This window comes from Pongo pygmaeus, chromosome 10, assembly GCF_028885625.2.
Source record: "Pongo pygmaeus isolate AG05252 chromosome 10, NHGRI_mPonPyg2-v2.0_pri, whole genome shotgun sequence".
Classification (NCBI taxonomy): Eukaryota; Metazoa; Chordata; class Mammalia; order Primates; family Hominidae; genus Pongo; species Pongo pygmaeus.
Window position 1 is genome coordinate 10,938,278 of NC_072383.2, and position 16,912 is coordinate 10,955,189.

The window sequence follows — 16,912 nt, forward strand, 5'->3', positions numbered from 1 at the left end:
TCCCAGTGAGATGAACCAGGTACCTCAGTTGGAAATGCAGAAATCACCCATCTTCTGCGTCGATCATGCTGGGAGCTGCAGACTGGAGCTGTTCCTATTTGGCTATCTTTGGATAGAGTCTTGCTCTGTCACCCAGACTGTAGTGCAGTGGCACAATCATGGCTCACTGCAGCCTCAGCCTCCTGGTCTCAAGCAGTCTTTCCACCTCAGCCTCCAAAAATGCTGGAATTACAGGCATGAGCCACTTTGCCTGGCCCTGCTTTATTATGTAAGGACTGTTTTCCAGGAAAAAAGTACTCGTTGCAAATGGTAACGTATTTCAGTGACTCTATCTTGGGTCTCCTTGGGACTCTATCCTGTGTCTCCCAGGCTGGAATGCAGCGTAATGATCATAGCTCACTGCAGCCGTGAACTCTTGGGCTCAAACAAATCATTTCACCTCAGCCTCCCATGTAGTTATGGCTACAAGCTTGTGCCATTGCACCTGGCTAGTTTTTAATTTTTTTGTACAGACAGGGTCTCGCTATGTCACCCAGGCTGGTCTCCAACTGGTCTCGTGGATTCACAGTGGTCTGCCTGCTTCAGCCTCCCAAAGTGCTGGGATTATAGGCGTGAGCCACTCCACCCAGCAAGGTACATTAAAAAAAAACAATTTATTCTAAAAATAGTCAGACTGAGGTATAGATGGAAATATGAATTCAGAATATTATAATTTTGGCCCATCTTTAAATATTTGGAAAAACTGTTAAAATCTGTATCCCAAATTATGGTTTTATGAGTGTTATTACCATAGATACAGGGGGAAATGTGGACATGCCAAATGGTTTAGAATTTCATCCCAATCATCCAGGAAATGAATTATTTCTTTTTAACTTCTCAAAAAGACATTTAGCCAGTCATAACATATGTCTCCTGGGGTGTCTGTGTTTCTCAGAGCATACTGCTTTGATAATCATCACCCTTGTTTGTCTTTAGCTGCTCGACAGCTGTAGCCAGGCCATATTGGATTCTCTCTCTCAGAGGTTAGGAGCCAAAATTCACAGATATAAGTCAGTCTCTGATAGTCACTTAAGCTGAGGATGTGGGAATTCAGGAGCTGTGGGGTCTAGAGAAGAGAAAGCCAGTCAATAGAAAGAGGCAATAGTCCAATGATATCAAGAAAACCATGGACTAGAGAATGTGGAAAGAAAGAGAGCATAAGTTTGAACAACTGTGTAATTCTTACAGTTTTCCAGTTGTTGATTCTAATCTCCTGTATCACTTAAAGAAACTTCTTGGTTTCTTTGAAATGACCTGTAATTACACTGAAAAACCATCTTTTTCCTCCCTTTAACTCAATTTGAATAGAATTCTGTTATTTCTAATTCAACACACCTTAAGATGACAGTCAATGGAGAAATGTTCCTGCTCCATTTAAGCATTAGGGAAGAAAAGTCAGTGATCCTGATATAAACACTAAAATTGAAATTGCTGTAGCTATACAATCATTATTTAATAGTGGCTTGAAGAGTTATTGTTATTATCCTGTGCTAAAAATGAATAGAATCTTTTAAGCTTCTTTTCAGTTATGAAAAAAATAGCAAAATTTCTCCTTTCTATATCAATGAGGAAGATGGTTAGGAAGAAAGGCCACTTTGTGTTAGTCAAACAGGCTTTCTTCAGAGCCGTCAGCAGGCTGTGACGAAAGAACCATGACACTGAACCTAGACTAAGGTTTGAATTCCGCCTAGGTCACTCACTACTTCAGTTACCTTAGATAATTTACTTGATTTCTCTCTTTCTAGTTTTTTTTTTTCTGTAAAATGAGGAAGAGAATGGTAAAGTCTCCTTTGCATTACTATGAGGATTGCCAAGGGTCTGGATCACAGTTGGTTCTCCCGTGGGAATCATTGCCATCACCGTCATTGCCTTGTGTACGGCCTTCACGCTTTCCGCCAGCTTCTGTGTCATTGGTGGCATCATAAAATCAGGGAGAGGGAAATCTGTAAACACTGGCCGTGGAAGAACACGGTTTCTGAGAATTTCCACTCTGAATTCACTTTCAGTTCAGTGTTGTCGCCACCCTGTGGATATCTTGGGTAATGAAACTCAGACCGGCAAATGAAAACGGGGATTTTCAGTAAATCGGTTCCAGTAAATCTCAGCTGCTCTTGTGGGCGCCCTCTTTTGAGCACCGGAGGAATGAGCACAGTTCTTCATTCTTTTGGTTTTGTGAAGTTGTAGAGCTGCGTTCATAAGTGAGATCATTAATTAATCTGCCCTTCTCCCTAGACCTTCCTCCTCCCCAATTTTCAATATAAAAACTGATTCCCAAATAGTTTTAATTTCAAAGCTGGTCAGTGGTAAATTTAGGAAGAGAATTTAAGGTCTCCTGACTTCCAATCAAACATAGTTCCCATTTGCCCAGTTGGATAATAGATGTTTGTTTTTACAATTAACTAATTATTTCTCAGTATTTACTTATTTTATAAGTAGTAGATAATTAATCAATTGACAAATTGGCCTTATAGCACTGTGTTTACATGTGATCCTGTCCCTTTCTAGTCTATTTTCTGGAGGTTGTCAATCATCTTCCTTTAGAAGTATTTTCTGCCAGTCTTTTTTGTGGAAGTATTGCGTGATTGTCCAAAGGCCTGTCCCTATTTGCGGAGACTCCTTGAGAATGTCCACCTTTCTGTATTTCTCCTACTTCCTGAAATATCCCTTCATTTCTCAGAAACTGTGCAAATCTTATTTCCTCTAAGCCCAATTTAAGTCCTGCTCTCTTCTGAGCCTTTTAGGCCATAGTAACTCTTGCTCTTCTTTCTGAGGCTCATATCATTGACATATATGAATTATTTTAATGTCTTAATTGGATTACTAAGAGCACTCGAATTCCCAACACATACATGATTAATACTTATTTCTGGATCCATCGTGGGCATCCCTGTTTTCTCTTCCCCTTTCTATCATATTTCTATCATCCCAAACAAGCAGAAAAAAAAATCTATGGCCTATTTTAGGTAGTGGCAGATTGTTGTGTTTTGTTTCTACAGGTGTTTACTTGTGGCAACCTGTTTCCTCACTGTGCATGTGTGTGCATCCTAAGTACATGTGTGTGTTTAATTCCCTTATAACCTTCTGCTGTGAGGATTTTATCTATAAGTATTCCTTGGGATCTGTGTGGAAGTTGCTTTCCTCTACAGGAAAGGTTTTCCTTTGCATCTTACATGCAAACTGAAGGTATCACTTTAAAACAAATTTTCAGGTTGAAGTTTTGGGGACTAAATGTTGCAAACATGTTTGAAGGCTGGCTTATGGGTTTTGAATTCTTAATGGCAATGATTTTCCCTCTCTCCCCTCATTTCCGAGGTTGAAACCTTTAATACATTTGTTGTTCCCTTTTTGTTGGCTTGTTTGTTTGCTTGTAGCTCTCCATCACAATCAGGGTGTAGTTTTATTGTATCCCAGGTGCACGTGTGCTGGAGGAGTTTCTATGAATTAGTCTCCAATTTGAAGAATGTTTTTTCATTAGTCCAACTTGAATGTGGGCTTTGTGGCTGTCCTTTGTCCTCATGGGCTATATCAATGAAAGCTCAGATTATCCTTGATTTACATATACCCTTAGGACAGGAGCAAATTTCAGGCTTTACTTCCTTCCCTGGATTTTTGCTTTCCCTTTATTTTTGTTAAATCTATGAACATTTCCTTTTATTTTTACCAGATCAGCCATGCATTTAACCATATTTTTTCATGTTACAGCTAGAATCTTAAATTCTTTGAGTTGAGATCATTGTCCTTGAAGTACACAGTGATCACCCATTGAAACTTTAAGATTAATTTTAGGATCAGTTTGTAAATTTCATGGAACAATTCTGTTAGGATTTTAGATTAGAATTTCACTAAATTTGGAGAATTCCTGGAGAATTAATATCTTTACAATACTCTTGCTTCTCATTCTTGAAAATAACTTATCATTCCACTTATTTATGTCATTATGCCCTTCAGTAATGTTTATGTTTTTTCCTTTGAAGATCTTATGCAGCAGTTTTGTAAACAGGTTTTTTTTTTTTAACTTCCATTTTTTATTTGTCACTGTTGTATAACTAGCTAATACTTACATAGTACTTACTATGTGGCAGAAATCATTTTAAATCCTTTAGTAATCTTTTACCTGGTGAACTTGTTTATTGATTTAAATAGTCTGTCATTTGGTTTCTCTTGAATTTTCAGTGAAGTCAACTATATTATCAATAGTCATTGACTCTTTTCTCAATTTCTTTTCGGTACCTGTGCTCTTTATATGATTATTCATTCATTTTTTTCTTATTATTTGTCTATTTGGTGCCTCTCTTTAATGAGATTGTTCTGCACTGTGTGGGTTGTCACTCTTGTTTGCAGTTTTATATTTGCATCTGAGAATTCCTCTTCCCCTGCTTACAATGTTCGAATGGAGATGGTTGGAATCTAAAGGATAGAAATCTGACAGGATTGAACTGAGGAAGAAAATCTGGGCCCAAAGATAGAAATCGGATAAGATGGCTATGGGTGAGATTTGTTCTGTAGAAATATATACAAACACACACATGCACATATATATAAAAGTATTGTCAAACCATTTGCAGTGGTAGCTCAACCTGATGGTTCAGAGGTTCCAGACAATACAAAATGCGTTGGGAAAATAGTGTTGAAAGACAGATACTTCCATCTGTCATGGAGCTTATATCAGAAGAGGAGTCAAATGTTAAAAAAAAAAAGATTATACTAAAACAAAGTCATAATCATTGTACTAAGGACATTAAAGCAATAAATCATTTGGCAATGCACTGCTCAAAAGAATCAAGTGTAATTCTTCTTCCCCTGCCTACGGTGTTCTAGTGGAGACAGCTGGAATCTACCAATGCAAGACCTTCCAGTGCAGGAACAAAGATTTTTCCATTCCTTTTGGGTGTTGCCAACCACCTGGAACACTGTGCTAACTTCTGTGACCCAGTTATTCATACTAATGTCTCCTGTCTGGAAGCAAATGCTACACTGTTGACTGCATGACTCTCTCTCTCTCTCTCTCTCTCTGTGTGTGTATAAATGTTTGTGTTTGCGTGGGGGTGTGGAAATGGGGCCAACCTGCCTGACTGTTTTACATTCCATCTCTAAGCAGTCATTCGAAGGATGATTGCCCTTGGCTCCAGACTTCTCTTTATTTTCATTAATTTCAAGTTAGCAGAATCTGCAGAATTCATCTCACCCATATCAGCCATCTTATCTGATTTCTATTTTTGGGCCCAGATTTTCTTCCTCAATTTGATCCTGTCAGATGTCTTTTAGATGCATATAAATATATTTGGTTTTCTAGTGACGTTTCCTGCTTTTGTTCCAGCATGGTTAAGACTTTGTTCTTTATTTTAAAATTCTTTCTCAAAGATTAGTTGTGAGGTGAAGTTTATTGCATTTGTCCATCCTGCTTCATTGATGTAATTTTTATTAATATGTACTTATTAATTGTTTTCCTTATTCTTAGCTATCTTTTATTGGCTGAACTGTAGTACAACAACCAATAATAGAAGAAATAATAAAAGAATATTTGTATTCATCAACCTCTGATCAATACATAGATCGGAGAAACAGTGACTTGAAAAAAATGAGTAATGATCATAGGCTATTGTATATTAACTGAAATCACTTTGCATTTCTCCAAAACTTTCATAAATCATATCACGAAATTCTCCCCACAAGCCTGGGACAATTGGTGTAGTCGCAAGTAGAGAACAACAGATCCAAAGAGTAAATGAGATTCACACTATTAGAATGTAACAGAATGTCTCAATGCTCAGGGTAGCATGGCTGCCAGCCAGACAGTCTGGGTTCAAATTTCATTCTAATTACCAACTAACTTGTGCTAGCACTGCAAATTATTTAATTTCCTCCTCTCCTAGTTTCTCATCTACAAAGTGTTATTAATTCTGAAAATATTATAGTAAAGATTAAATTGAAAGAGCTTAGAACCATTTCAATTACATAATATGGTGGCCGGGCATGAACGCTCATACCTGTAATCCAGCACTTTGGGAGGCCTAGGTGGGCAGATCACTTGAGGTCAGGAGTTTGAGACCAGCCTGGCTAACATGGTGAAACTCCGTCTCTACTAAAAATACAAAAACTAGCCAGGTGTGGTGGTTGGTTTGAACTCCTGGAATCAAGTGATCCACCCACCTAGGCTTCCCAAAGTGCTAGATTACAGGCATGAGCACCATGCCTGGCTGCATATCATATGATTTGTATTAGTCCTTTTTCTCACTACCAATAAAGACATACCCAAAACTGAGTAATTTATACAGGAAAAAGGGTTTCATGCACTTACAGTTCCACATGGCTCACAATCATGGTAGAAGGCATGGAGTACTGTGTCACACCTTACATGGATGGTGGCAGGCAAAAAGAGCTTGTGTGGGGAAACTCCCCTTTTTAAAACCCTCAGATCTCATAAGACCTATTCACTATCATGAGACCAGCATGTGAAAGACCTGCCCCATGATTCAATTACCTTCCACCAGGTCTCTCCCACAACATGTGGGAATTCAAGATAAGATTTGGGTAGGGACACAGTCAAAACATATCATTATGCCACTAGCCCCTCTCAAATCTCATGTTCTAACATTTCAAAACCAACCATGTTTTCCCAAAAGTCCCCTGAAGTCATAACTAATTTCAGCATTGACTCAAAAGTCCACAGTTCAAAGTCACATCTGAGACAAGGCAAGTCGCTTTCGCTTATGAGCCTGTAAAATCAAAAGCTAGTTAGTTACTTCCTAGATACAATGGAGGTACAGGTGTTGGCTAACTATAGCCATTCCAAATGGGAGAAATTGGCCAAAGGGGCTACAGGTCCCATGCAAGTCTGAAATCCAGAGGGGCAGTCAAATCTTATAGCTCCAAAATGATCTCCTTTGACTCCATGTCTCACATCCAGGTCATGCTGATGCAAAAGGTGGGCTCCCATGGCCTTGGGCAGCTCCGCCCCTGTGGCTTTGCAGGGTATAGTCCCACTTCTGGCTGCTTTCATGGGCTGATGTTGAGTGTCTGTGACTTTTTCAGGCACATGGAGCAAGCTGTCAGTAGATCTAGCATTCTGGAGTCTGGAGGATGGTGGCCCTATTCTCCCAGTAGGGACTCCGTGTGGGTGCTCCAACCTCACATTTCCCTTCCACACTGCCCTAGCAGAAGTTCTCCATGAGGGCCCAGACCCTGCAGCTAACTTCTGCCTGGACATCCAGGAGTTTCCATACATCCTCTGAAATCTAGGTGGAGGTTCCTAAACCTTAATTCTAGATTTCTGTGCACCTGCAGGCTCAATACCACATGGAAGCTGCCAAGGCTTGGGGCTTCCACCCTCTGAAGCAACAGCCTGAGCTGTACCTTGGCCCCTTTTAGTCATAGCTGGAGTAGCTGGGATGCAGGGCACCAAGTCCCTAGACTGCACACAGCAGAGGGACCCTGGGCCCGGCCCACGAAACCAGTTTTTCTTTCTGAACCTCCTGGCCTGTGATCAGAAGGGCTGCTGCAAAGGTTTCTGACATGCCCTGGAGACATTTTCCCTGTTGTCTTGGCAATTAACATTTGGCTCTTCATTACTTTGCAAATTTATGTAGCTGGCTTGAATTTCTCCATAGCAAATGGGTTTTTCTTTTTTATCACATTGTCAGGCAGCGCATTTTCCAAACTCTTATGCTCTGTTTCCTGTTTAAACTGAATGCCATTAACAGCACCCAAATCACCTCTTGAATGCTTTGCTGCTTAGAAATTTCTTCTGCCACATACCCTAAATCATCCCTCTCAAGTTCAAAGTTACACAAATCTCTAGGGCAGGAGCAAAATGCTGCCAATCTCTTTGCTAAAACATAATGAGAGTTCAGTTTTTTTTTTTTTTGCTCCAGTTCCTGAGAAACTTTCCGTCTCCATCTGAGACCATCTCAGCCTGGATTTAATTGTCCATATCATTATCAGCATTTTGGTCAAAGCCCTTCAACAAGTCTCTAGGGAGTTTCAAACTTTCCCGCATCTTCCTGTCTTTTTCTGAGTCCTCCAAACTGTCCCAACAGCTGGCTGCTACCCACTTCCAAAGCCACTTCCACATATTTGGGTAACTTTTCAGCAGCATCCCACTCCTGGTACCAATTTACTGTATTAGTTCGTTTTCATGCCCCTGATAAAGACATACCCGAGACTGGGTAATTTATATAGGAAAAGGGTTTAGTAGACTTACAGTTCCACATGCCTGGGGAGGTCTCACAATCATGCAGAAGGCGAGGAGGAGCAAGTCACATCTTACGTGGATGGTGGCAGGCAAAAAGAGCTTGTTTAGGGAAACTCCCCTTTTTAAAACCATCAGATCTCATGAGACTTATTAATTGTCATGAGAACAGCATGGGAAAGACCTGCCCCCATGATTCAATTACCTTCTACCCAGTCCCTCCCTCAACATGTGGGAATTCAAGATGAGATTTAGGTGGAGACACAGCCAAACCATATCATGATTGAAACAGTTCTAAGCTCTTTCAATGTAATATTTACTATATTTTGAGAGCAGTACTATAATTAACAACATTTTATAGATGAGAAACTAAGAGATGGGGAAATTAAATAATTTGCAGTGGTAACACAAATTAGTTGGTAATTGGAATAAAATTTGAACCCAGACTGATTACTAGACTAGTAGCCTAGTAATCCCAGCTACTTGAGAGGCTGAGGCAGGAGAATCGCTTCAATCTGGGAGGTGGAGGTTGTAGTGCCAAGATTGCACCACTGCACTGCATCCTGGATGATAGAGCAAGACTGTCTCAAAAAATAAAATTATTAAAAAAAAATCACATAGCATGCACTCAGTAATTGTAGTAGTTATTATTGCTATAATTTTGCCCAGCATCTTTTACTGTATTATAATATTGTATGTAAGACATTTTACATGAATGTAAATTTTCAGTCCTTTTGAATTTAGGTATAAGCCCAGAAAAAAAGAAAAGATCTCTAAAAGTGCAAATATACACAAACACATACTTGTACACATATATAAAAGTATTGTCAATCCATTTACAGTGGTTGCTCAACCTGGTGCCTCAGAGGTTCTAGACAACAAAATGTATCAGGAATATAGTGTTGAAAAAGACAGATACTCCTGTCTCTCGTGGAACTTACATCAGAAGAGGAGTCAAATGTTAAAAAAAATGATTACACTAAAACAAAGTCATTATAATTGTATTAAAGACATTAAAGCAATAAATCATTTGGCAATGTACTACTCAAAAGAATCAAGTTCAATCATGATGACTGCAATTTTATGTCCTTGAACCTATACCTGGAAAATATGGTAGTTGCTTTTTAAATTGTTTAAAAAAAGTGGTAGCAGAATATTTACAACTCTTATTAGAAAAATTGGAAACTTAGAACTTTTTTATTTCCATTTTTACTCTACAACTGAGAAAAATAAAGAATCCAACAGGCAGGATAATTCAGGACTTTGGAGACATGTATTCCATTGTGAAGAAAATGACAGGTGTTCTATTGTTATTGTTGTTAGAAGATTCTGGAAGTGGGGAGATGGCTAAAACAGTAAACATGCATTAGTAGGTTCATGGATTGTAATTAGTATGTTAGGAAGGCAAAAATAAAAACTTTCTATGTATCTATCAGAGATTGCTATACACAAGAATTCTTCCATTAGTAGTGTCATTAATCCATATTTAACTCAAAGTTGAGCTAATAAAAACAGCTTCTGGGGTTTCTAACATTTAACATTATATAAGATTATCCAATATATTCTGATTGCCTACCATGTCCTAAGCACTATTTTAGGTATTTGTGGTGTATTAGTGAGCAAAATAGATAAAGATCTCTAACCTGAATGCACCTCAAATAAGTCAATAGAAAATACCTACTGTGTTCCACGAACCCTGTCTTTGTGGAGAGAAATGGGGGAGGATTAGAACCCTGCTTCTGAGGATAGAACTGGGGGCAAACTAAAGGTAGCTAAGCTCCAGTCAAAGAAAGGGACATCTGTCATGATATACTCATGACATGCTCCTCATGCTTGTTCCAATGATGTTTGCCCACCTGAGGTATCTTCACTGTTTACCCCTTAACAAGCAACTACACTTGTAGGCTCACTTGCCACTAGGTATACTGTTCAAGCAAAGTCACGAACTATCCCCTGCATCTCAGGTCATCTCTATTTCTAGGCAGAATATTCAGGGCATGAGGAGAAGCCAGATTACAATGGATTGAGAAGTGAAAGATTGCCAAAGAAGTATTCTTAGATGACAGTGTGAGATTTCAGTGGCATTGAAACAGTCATTCTGGATCCTGCTGCTCAAATTTTTGCCACACAATTCCTGTTGTAGGAGCTTATATGAAAATAATAGTGGAAAAAAGAAAAGCACACTTCTGTTGAGTTGCATCTAACATAAACTTAAAAACCAAAGTTAGGACACCAGGGGAAAAATTGTGGATTGACAGAATTACCCTTGATGATCCCATAATTGCCCAAGTTCAAGTACTTGGTACCTGTTTTATTTTTACAACTATATGTCAGTTCCTGTAACCTTTCATTAGTCAATGTCTTTTATGCTATTAGTTAATTCTCCAATTGCTCTCTCAAGAATATTAACAAATCCATCACTGCTTACATGTCTGTTCATATGAACCATGCCTTTCTTTTCTTCTTTTTTTCTTTCTGACTCTATCTCAAAAAATCCTTAGAATCAATTGTTTATTATTTCCTTAGGTTTTCACTTGTATACTGACTTTTTTCAGCCTGATTGTACTTAGCAAAGGTGATCATCAGTGTAGTATATGCTACATTTCAGAAATTTTGATGTGTGAATGGAAAACTTCCATTGTAACATTTGAAATTATCTGGGTAAGCACTGGGTAAAGCAGGACTATTTGGTACAAAGCAGATTACAAGTACCTAAGTGAGCCCTTTGACTCTATTTCTTCCTTGAGAAGGCTGAGCACAGGAAGGGATCCTTGAGTATTTATTGACCTAGCCAAATAATGAAGAGAGAAGAGAATAATCTGTTTGCCTTAAGGGAGAAAGCCCAGCTAGAATATATTCCAGGAGGTAAATGACCAATAGTGTGTGCTGCACAAGGATTCTGAAACAGCAAACCTATCCCTAAAATATAATCTAGTTAATATCCTAATATCCTTGGTTCTGAACATTCAGATTAGAAAGTCCTTATCGCCTGGGAAGGAACAGAAAGGGAGGTGGGCAGAGATTGGAAACATGGAATGAAGGACAAAAGTGTATGCAGGATAAGCATGCCTCTCTTTTCCTTAGTACCTCATTGCAAATACATTATCCTATAGTTACAAAACGAATCCAAATTTTACAATAAAAACACTGTCAGAGGAAAAATTATCTCCTATTAATTTTTCAAATAAAATATCTCATGCGTTATCGATTAAAATTTTTAAACACTAAATTCCGCATTAGTCTGCTCTCCAATGTCATCTTCTGCTCATTTTATTCAGGCCATTCAGATACCTCATTAGAGTCCACTTTCCTTTCATTGTAGTTAAGACTGAGTCATTTTCACATAAGCAATTATAGGTGCTTGAATCTCCAAAGTTGAAAAATATTCTGTTGCTTTCCACCAACAGTCTCACACATATTCATTTTCCAAGTGATAAGAAGGATGATTACACATAAAAATATTACAAAAATATCTCCACAGTTAAGTTTTGAAAATTTGCCTTGAGCAATACCATTTAATGAGCAAAAGCAATGTTCCTTTGATACTGTTATCAGTTACAGAGGTAGAAAAAATGAAAAAAAGAAAATATTGTTTTCTACTTAAGCTAACAGTCAATTTCTAACAGATGTCCATAGTCCATAAACTATAAACTTACACTCCACAGGAAGGAATATCACCTTTAAGAAGTTAACAGTGAGTTTATGCCTTATCTACACTCTCAGAGAATAAAATGTGAAACTCTCTGTTTTCTTTAAAATTGTATAAACATTGTATACAGTTTACTTAAGGAATTCTCCCCCTTAGTTTATGAGAAATCTGAATTTCTATTTCCTTTTGAAGCTCATATTCCTAGTATCATAATACTAAATGGAACATGAGTTCTACAGTATTTTTTTTTAAGCACGGCACTCTTATTTGTAAAAATATAGGTCCAGGTAAACTTAGCCATCATCCAAAATCTTCCAGTCTCCTTTCTGTATGTCTTTATTTCCAGCAGAATGCCAAAACTTTTAGCTCTTCATTATGTTGTCTGTCTATTACCTCCAGTAGTAAAATTCTCTACCATCAGCTTTATTGAGGTATAAATGACAAATAAAACTTATATATACTTATAATATATGATGTGATGTTTTGAAATATGTATACATTGTAAAATAATTACCAAGAGTTAATTAGCTATCGAGCTAATTAACATATTCTTCACCTCACATAGTTATCCTTATGTGTGTGTGTGTGTGTATATAGTGAGACTATTAAAGATATATTCCCTTACTGATTTTCAAGTATACAATACATTATTATTAACTATAGTTACCCTTTTGTAAAAATGGATCTCTAGAATTTATTCCCCCTGTCTAGCTGAAACTGTATACCTGTTTATCAACATTTGTCTCCCCATTCTCCAACCCCAATCCCAGCCCCTGGCAACCACCATTCTACTTTCTTTAGATTCTACTACAAGTGAAATCATGCAGTATTTATCTTTCTGTGTCTGGCTTATTTTGCTTAGCAAAATGTCCCAGGTTTATCCGTGTTGTCACAAATGACAGAATTTCTTTTTTTTTTTAAAGGTTGAATAATATTGCATTCTAACACACACACACACACACACACACACACACACACACTACATTTTCTTTATGCACTCATCAGTTGATGGACACTTAGCTTGATCTCATAAATGGCTATTGTGAATAATGCTGCATGAAAGGGCAGCATTATATGAACATATTGATTTTTTTTTCCTTTGAATATATGCCCAGAAGTGGGATATCTGGATCATATAGTAGTTCTATTTTTAACTTTTTGAGAAACTTTCATACTGTTTTCCATAATGGCTGTACTAACTGACCTTTGCACCAAAAGTGTACAATGGATCCCTTTTCTCCACATCCTTGCCAATACTTTTCTTGTATTTTTGATAAAATCCATTTAAACAGGTGTGAGATCATATCTCGTTGTGGTTTTAATTTGCGTTTTTCTAAAGATTAGTGATGCTGAGCATTTCTCATATACTTATTGCTCATTTGTATCTCTTCTCTTGAGAAATGCCTATTCAAGTCCTTTGCCCGTTTTTAAATTGGGTTATTTGTTTTCTTGCTATTGATTGAGTTTCCTACACTTTTTGCATATTAATTCATCAATACATATATGGTTTCAAATATTTTCTCTCATTGGGTAGGTTGTATCTTCACTCTGTTGATTGTTGCTTTTTGCTCTACAGAGCTTTTTAGTTTGATGCAGGTCTATGGTTGCTTTTGTTACCTGTGCCTTTGGGGTCACATCTAAATAAATCATTGGCAAGATCAATGCCAAACTTTTCTCTATGTTTTCACTTAGTCATTTTACGGTTTCAGGTCTTACACTTAAGTCTTTAATTGATTTCATTTTTGCATATGGTGTAATATTTTATATATGATGTGGTCCAAATTCATTCTTCTGCATGTGGATATTCAATTTTCCAACATCATTTATTGAAGAGATTGTTCTTTCCCCATTGTGTGTTCTTGGCACCTCTGTTGAAGATCAATTGATTATAAATGCATGGGTTTACTGGACTTTCTATTCTGTTCCAGTGGTTTATATGTTGCTTTTATGCCAGTACCATGCCATTTTAATTACCATAGTTTTGTAGTACCTTATGAAATTAGATGGTGTGATGCCTCCAGCTTTGTTATTTTTACTCAAGAGTGTTTTGGACTTTTTTCATAGAAATTTTAGGATTTTCTATTTCTGTGAAAATGCCATTGGATTTTGGTAGGAATTGCATTAAATCTGTAGATCACCCTGGGTATTATGGACATTTTAACAATATTAGTTCTTCCAATCCATGAAGACAAGCTATTTTTCCATTTATTTGTGTCTTGCTCAATTTCTTCTGTCAATGCTTTATAGCTTTTAGTGCACTGACTATTCACTTCCTTGGTTAAGACTTCCCTTTCAATATATATTTTGACCCATTTGCTGTGCAAGCGTGTGTTGTTTAATTTCCACATTATGTGAGTTTTCCAATATTTTGACTGTTATTAATTTCTAGTTTCATGCTATTGTGGTCAGATAAGATACTTGATATGATTTCAGTCTTCTTAAATTGGTTAAGACTTGTTTTCTGACCTAACATGTGATCTACCATGTAAAATGCTTCATGTGTGCTTGAAAAGAATACATATTCTACTGCTGTTAGATGGAATGTTCTAGATATGTCTATTAGGTTCATTTGGTCTATAGTGTTATTTAGATATGATGGTTTCCCTATCCCTATTAATTTTTTGCCTGTAAGATCATTCCACTGTTGAAAGTAAGGTATTAAAGTCTCCTTCTATTATTGTATTGTTGTCTGTTTCTCTCTTCAGTTCTGCTAATATTTGCTCCACAGAGTCAGGTGCCCTGATCTTGGGTGCGTATCTATTTACAATCATTAAATCCTCTTGATGAAAGGACTCTTTAATCATTATATAATGACCTTCCTTGTCTCTACTCATGGTTTTTCACTTAAAACCTATTTTGTCTACGTAAGTATAGCCATGTCTGCTCTCTTTTAGTTATCATTTACATGAAATATCTTTTTCCATCCCTTCACTTACAATCATATGTGTTCTTAAGGGTAAAGTGAGTATCTTGTAGGCCGTATGTAGTTGAATTTTGTGTTTTTTAATCCATTCAGCCACTCTAAGTTTTTTGGTTGTAGAATTCAATCCATTTACACTCAAAGTAATTATTGATAGGTAAAGAATTACTGCTGCCATTTTGTTAATTGTTTTCTGACTTGTGTGGTTCTTTTGTTCCATTCTTCATCTCTTGATGACTTCCTTTGTGATTTGATGGTATTTTTGTAGTGATATACTTTAAATCCTTTCTCTTTGTCTTTTACATACTGATTACAGGTTTTTTTCTTTGTGGTTACTAGGATGCTTACATAAAACATGTTATAGTATAATAATCTATTTTAAGCTGATAACAACTTAACTTTGACCACATTAAAAAACTCTACATTTTGACTTCTCCTCCCGCTCCCAGATTTTATGTTATTGATGCTAAAATTTACATTTTTAATGTACCTATTAACAAATCTATTATTGTTAATCTACATATCTATTATATAATATATACCTATTATATCCATATAATAAATATATAAACAATATACCCATTGTTATATCTATTAACAAATTATTGTACTTATAGTTATTTTTAATACTTTTGTATTTTATTATACTGGAGTTGAAGGCTATTTATGCACTACCATTATATTAGAGTATATGAATTTTACTATATTCTTCCCTTAAGTGAGTTTTATTTTATTTTTATTTAAAGTTAACAGACTCTGTTTCTTAGAGCACTTTTAGATTTAAAGAAAAATTGAACATAAAGTACAGAGTTCCTATGTATTCATCTCCTATCCCACATTTACCTTTATATTAACATCTCGTGTTGGTGTGGCACATTTGTTACAGTTGATGAATCAATACGGACACACTATTGTTAACTAAAGTTCCTATTTTATATTAGGATTCACTATGCATTGTACATACAATTCTATGGATTTTGCCAAATGTATAATGACTGCTTTAACTTTTACCCATCATAAGGACTAAGTGATATACAATTTTAGTAGAATGAACAGAAAAGAAATGAATATAATTAAAAATCAATTTGTGCCTTAAAATGATTTAAATTATGTGGATTGGTGCTGCATAATTTAATAAATTTTTATTTGCACTGTAACATACTTATAAAAGTAGACTTTTATAACATATAACAGTGAGTTATATAGTTTTATTTATTTCTATGTTTATAGTTAGAATTATTTCCTTTCAACTTTAAAAATTTTCTCTGGCATTTCTTGTAAGGCAGGTGTAGTGATGATGAACTACCATAGCTTTTGTTTGGGAAAATGTTTCTCTCTCCTTTATATCTGAAGGGCAGTCTTAGTGAGTATAGTATTCTTGGTTGACACTTTTTTAAAATTTTAGCTTTTTGAATATATTATTCCACTCTCTTCTGGATGCAGGGTTTCTGCTGAGAAATTTGTTGAAAATGTTTTTGGGTTTCCCCTTATGTGATGTGTTACTTTTCTCTTTCTGCTTTCAAAATTTTCTTTTTGTCTTTGACTTTTGATAATTTAATTTTGAAAATTCAAAATTTTCTTTTTGTCTTTGACTTTTGATAATGTGTCTTGTGAAGATTTCTTTATATTTAGTCTGTTTGGTTACTTTTGGCTTTATGAATCTAGATATTAATTTCTCTCTCCAGATTTGGAAAGATTTTTGCCATTATTTCTTTAAGTAAACTTTCTGCTTCTTCTCTTTCTTCTCTCATTCTGTTACTACTATAATGCATACATTGGCTCTCTTGATGATGTACTATAAATTCCGCAGATTTTCTTCACTCCTTTTCATTTTTTTTGTTTCTATAACTGGATAATTTCTAATGACATGTCTTTATGCTCACAGATTCTTTCTTCTGCTTGATGAAGTCTGTAGTTGAAGTCTCTATGATATTTTTAAGTTCAATCTTTATGTCCTTCAGCTCCAAAATTTCTATTTGATTTTACTTTTAATAGTTTCCATTTTTTGGAACTTTTCATTTTATTCCTGTATTATTTTCCTAATATTTGCTTAGTTGTATATTTGTGTTCTCTTGTTCTCACGGAGCCTCTTTAAGGTGATGGTGCTAATGACAAT

General features: G+C 36.2%; 1 long non-coding RNA gene across 1 annotated transcript in view; it reads left to right on the top strand.

Moving 5' to 3' along the window:
- The first annotated feature begins 2,011 nt into the window (after nt 1-2,011).
- The window catches only part of LOC129010591 (uncharacterized), a 28,921-nt gene continuing 14,020 nt past the window's right edge, over nt 2,012-16,912 (top strand). Inside the window, exon 1 of the long non-coding RNA XR_008493034.1 lies at nt 2,012-2,078. This is a non-coding gene — a long non-coding RNA (uncharacterized LOC129010591). The remainder of the gene's footprint in view (nt 2,079-16,912) is intronic.